This window comes from Octopus bimaculoides, chromosome 1 (assembly GCF_001194135.2).
Source record: "Octopus bimaculoides isolate UCB-OBI-ISO-001 chromosome 1, ASM119413v2, whole genome shotgun sequence".
NCBI lineage: Eukaryota > Metazoa > Mollusca > Cephalopoda > Octopoda > Octopodidae > Octopus > Octopus bimaculoides.
In genome coordinates, this window is record NC_068981.1 from 150,871,602 (window position 1) to 150,877,227 (window position 5,626).

The window sequence follows — 5,626 nt, forward strand, 5'->3', positions numbered from 1 at the left end:
CATATATATATATATATATATATATATATATATATATATATTTATATATGGACATATACACTCATATGGAAGACAGGAAATAAAAAACAACACTTGTAAGGGGGTGATGCTCATTTACAACCATCACATGATGTCAGGACAAGGTTACACACATGAATATATATATACATAAATATACAAGCTTCTTTCAGTTTCTGTCTACTAAATTCACTCTCAAGTCTTTGGCTGGTAGTGAGACATGAGCTCTGAATGCAGAAGACATGCATAGACTGGAGAGAAATGAAGGCACTATGCCCTGTTGGATGTGTAACATGTAAACAAAGTGAAAATGTATTGAGAGAAAAATTGAGCATAAGAGGAAATAAATGTAGCATACAAGAGAGAAGATTATGTTGCTTTGGACATGTGATGCATATGAATGATGACAGTTGCATAAAGAAGAGCTGATCACTGAAAGCAGAGGGTACCCGTGGAAGGGGAAAACCCAGGAAGACATGAGATGAAGTGGTAAGGATCGATCTCAGGATGTTGGGCCTCACAGAGGAAATGGCAATTGATTGAGATGTCTGGTGATATGAAGTTCTTGAGAAGATAGAGGTCTAGAAGTGCTGTGCGTTCCACCCACACATAACAAGAAAACTTTTCACATACCCTACCCCAACAAACCAAACTACATCTCTTCATCACATTTCCTCCTTCATATGCTACACTTACCTCTCACTCCCTAATCCTGTCCTCATGGCTCTGTTTCTCTATATCATTGCTATCTAGTAGCCCCACCCGCCTCTATTTACCCAAGTTTTCACCACTCACTGCATTCTCCTTGCCCACTCTCTACTCATGCTTCTTCAGCAATGTTCAGTCACTTATACTATGACCTTTGAACCTCAAGGGTATGCCCTGGCACTTGCCACCATCTATTTCTCTCTTCTTTTACTCAACCATCCCATTTATATTCTGACCCCCATCCTTTGCGAGTATGCCTGGCACTTTGCCACCATCTCTATTCTGATGTCTCTCACTCTCTTTCTCCTTCTCCTGCTTTTCCCTCAGGTTGGGTAACCATGTATCTCCTTTATGGTAGTACACCTGTTTCTATCCTCATTCCTACTCTCTTTCTCTCTCCGGCTGGGTAACCTTATACTTCCTCTACAGCAAGACACCTGTTTCTGTCTCTCTGTTTCACTATAACCTTTCATCATCTGACACAAGATCACCTCCTCCAATTCCCCCTCCCCTCTCAAAAGATTTTTGTCTTATAAGTTATGTGGTGACCCTGCCAGTGCAGGTGCCACTTAAAAAGCATCCAGTCTACACAGCAGTGTATTTGTTGAGAGGACAGCTTCCCCCTCTGGTCGCCAGCTAGGGATTAAAAAAGAGGAACATGGTGCATATTGCCACCCCTCTGAAGTGGGGTGTGTGATAGCTGTGTGAACAGAAGGTTAAGTTAGAGTGTATGTTGTATAATATAGAGGAGTGAGGGTGTAGTCAGTTATAGATAGAGTTAGTGAAGGTATGGTGGATGGACTACATAGTTCACATAAAGGTGAAGCAGCCAGAGTATAATATTATGAGGATGATGTAGTCAGCACAGGTGGTGCAGAGATGTGAGATAGGAGATGGAGTGCTATAAAAAAGGAGAGGGACAGGTGAAGGGAGAGCAAGGTGAGCAATAGGCATGTTGAGGAAGCAGCAAGATGAGGTTTGGCAGAGTACAAGATATCACAGCTTCTAAATACTACCCTTGTGTTAGGGTATGTTTAGCCATGAGTGGTCAGCATCATGTGTTGCAGAACAGCATAGTCCATTATCATCTGCACTATGTATTAGGTTGTCAAGAAAGTTCTTGCAGTTTTTAACCTTCAAATTCAGATGCACATATCTCGGCTCAAACAAAACTTCATTAATCGAAATAAAAACCATCAGAATCAACACACTTTTGCCAATGCAAAACAAGTTTATTTATGCCAGTAGCGTAAAAATCCTACGTTCTGGTGGCAATGAAGTCGTTGAAGACGTGTTTGGTATCATCTTGGGTTTTGAAGCATTTCTCATGCAGGAAGTTGTTGAGATACTTGAAAAAGTGGTAGTCGGTAGGCGAGAGGTCTATTGAGTATAGCAGACGAGGTAGAGTTTTGTAGCCCAATTCGTTCAACTTCTGCAAGGTCAGTTGTGCGACGTGCAGCCAATTCTTCTCCAAGTCGTGGAGAAGAATTGGTCCTTTTCTATTGACCAATGCTGGCTGTTGTTGTCAAGAGTTTCTTATGCATTTCATCCATTTGCTGACAGTACTTCTCCGCTGTAATGGTTTCACCTGGATCCAAAAAGCTGTGATGGATGAGACCAGCTGCAGACCACCAAACAGTCACCATGACCTTCTTTTGGTGCAACTTTGGCTTTGGGAAGTGCCGTGGAGCTTCGTCGGCATCCAACCACTGAACTGTGCATCACCGGTTGTCGTAAAGAATCTTCTTTTCATTGCAAGTCACAATCCGGTCAAAAAACGGGTCATTCTTGTTGTGTAAAAGAACGGCATTTTTTTTTTTTTTTTTTTGGTTGTCATTCAATTCATGCAGCACCCATTTCTCAAGTATTTTAGTTTTTCCAATCTCTTTCAAGTGGTTGGAAATTGTCGTATACGTTACACCTAATTCAGAAGCAAGTTCTCGAACAGTTGTGCGTGGATTGGCTTCCACTAAGGCTCTTAGTTGATCGTTGTCAACATCCGATGGCCTACCACTACGCTTATCATCTTCAAGACTCTCATCACTGCTACAAAATGTCTTGAACCACCAAAGTGCTGTGCATTCATTAGTGGTTCTGGGCCAAACGCATCGCTGATAACGCAAGCTGTTTCAGCAGCTTTTCGGCCTAGCTTGAACTGTAATAAGAAAATTGTGCAAATTTGCTTTTTAAACATGTTGTATTCAACGTTCCGGAAAAAATGGCCTAATTATTCAAAAAAGAAAAAGAGTAACACGATTAGATAGAGCGAAAAACGTGCTTTCGAATGAGACATAAAGTCAAAGTAATTTAACGAAAATTAATTTGAAAATACATAATTTAAAACCAAAATTAAAAATTCCGCAAGTACTTTCTTGACAACCTAATATATGTGTGTGTACGTATATATGTGTGTGTGTGCGCACGCGTATGAGTGTGTATGTGCATATCTACATGATATATACATACATAAATACAGAGAGAGAATACATATACACTCACATCCATGTGTGTGCATGTTCGTCGACATACACACACACACGTGTATGTGGTGTATTTTTTGATATAGTTCCATATTTCTGAGATTTGCTGAGGTGAAGAAAATATATGAAGCCTGTCTTTTCAGGCACCTGTGAACTAGGTGTAAAGATTTCCCGTTAGTGTTTAATATACGTCTAAGAAATTTGCTTTCATTTTGATGTGTCGTTGATACAGAATCCATATCTTAGATGGTGTGATAACGCAAGGATCGTAGATGCAAAATTTCGTGGAAAGCTTTAAGTCCCGTCTGACCAGGCTGGTTTCTTTTCTGTCTCAGACACAACTGAAACCTCAATCTAGTTTGATCTCGAAATTTAGAGATCCATCTCTGGAAATGAGCTGCCAAGATATACAAATATTCCCCTCCATCTTAATTCTGTTCCTTAGATAAGTATATTTAGGTCCACATATTTCTTTCCTGTAACTTGTGTAAACATCATCTTTGTTTACCTCAAGTCCGAAAGCAATAAACTTTCACTAGAAACATACATAGCACAAAAGAATAAGCTTTATATTATATTCACTCTGAACAGAGTTAACGATTCTTTGGATTAGGCAGGAGTGACAATTTCTCAGGCGAACATTCTGGAGTGATGATTTTTCAGATGATCCGGAAATACAACCCAACACGTGTGTTTTAATTTTTATAATGACTCTAAAACGATCCAGTTGTTATGGGTGTTTTTACACGCAAGACTATACCTAAAACGAATTTTAAAAACAAAAAGGACAGAAATACAGAAAAGACTGCCCTTACATTTTCAACGTATTCTGCAAAAAAAAAAATAAAATAACGGTGACAATTTTATAATATTTAGATATACGTAGAAAAATAACGAAATTTATTCATAGAAAGCGACATGCATCATATAGTTGTGGGAAAATAAATAAAGGGAAGAAACATTTCACTTAGCGTTGATTTGATGATAATGTTAAGTCGATCTGGACAGGTCAAACGATAAAGAGAAGAAGAAGAAGAAAAAACATTAAGTTGCTAACCTTGGACTGTACCTTGCGCATTGTCAGCAACAAACGACGAAGCCACGTTGGTATGCTACTACAACAATACAAGATAAGCTTTTAATACTGATTAAAAGTAAAATAAATTAACGTGAGAGGAGGGTAAACAAATATACACTTTGCCAGATGCGATAAAAAGTCGGAAGCAACCTATACACAATCGTTTATCCACCACCTCACCAACATCACCACTCCCATTTGCACCCCACCGACTTTCTTTCTTTCTCTTTCCTTTCTTTCTTTCTTTCTTTCTTTTTTCTTTCTTTCTTTCTTCAGTCTTTTAATTCCTGTTTTACCCAAAGCACGCGCGCGCATCTCTTTCTCTCTCTCTCTCTCTCTCCCTCTCCCTCTCTCTGTCTATCTATCTATCTATCTGTCTATCTTTCTATCTGTCTATCTTTCTATCTGTCTGTCTATCTTTCTATCTGTCTGTCTATCTGTTTGTCTACCTGTCTGTCGACCTGTCTGTCTGTCCGTCCGTTCGTCCGTCCGTCTGTCTGTCTGTCTGTCGGTCTGTATGTACGTCTGTCTGTCTAGCCATTTACAAACATACACCCATATTTATATGTATGTATGTATGTATGTATGTATGTCATTGTTCAGTTTTATTTCAAGATTACTTGCCAACAGAAAAAGAGCTAGATTCAAGGCTCTTTCATTGGAATTTCAACACCAACAACAGAGTATTTTTGTTTGTATCTGAGTATGTATGTATATGTGCAAATTTATGTTTTGCTTTATGTATGTATTCTCATGCATATATAAAGATCAGCAAAAAAGAGAATACCTATGCTGAACTATTGAAAAATATGCAGTTACTCTATCTAGATTACAAGTTTAGGTTTATACCTGTAATTATTGGAGCCCTGGGATATGTAACACATGACCTAAATACCAATCTTGAGAAATTAGGCTCCTCAAAACCAGAAAAGAGAAAGCTAATTTGAAGACTACAGATTCAGACCATCACTGGAACAGTTCTCAAGATTGGTATTTAGGTCTTGTGTTACATATCCCAGGGCCCCAATAATTACAGGTATAAACCTAAACTTGTAATCTTGATGTCTCAGTATATACACGTATATCTATACACACACTCATCCACACTCACACACACACATACACACACACATCCACATACATCTACTTAAGTGTGTGTGTGTGTGTGTGTTAGTCTGGACCTTTCAAGTGTAATAAAAGTAGTTGTTGAAACAATAGACATTCAAAATATAGAATATATAATATACATACACATACACAACACACATTCAAACACATACAATACATTCACACACACACACACATATATATATATATGTGTGTGTATATATACATATATATA

The 5,626-nt window shown here is 38.4% G+C and overlaps 1 pseudogene; it reads right to left on the reverse strand.

Annotated features, from left to right (window-relative positions):
• Positions 1-1,660: 1,660 nt before the first annotated feature.
• The window catches only part of LOC106881739 (histone-lysine N-methyltransferase SETMAR-like), a 100,430-nt pseudogene continuing 96,464 nt past the window's right edge, over positions 1,661-5,626 (reverse strand).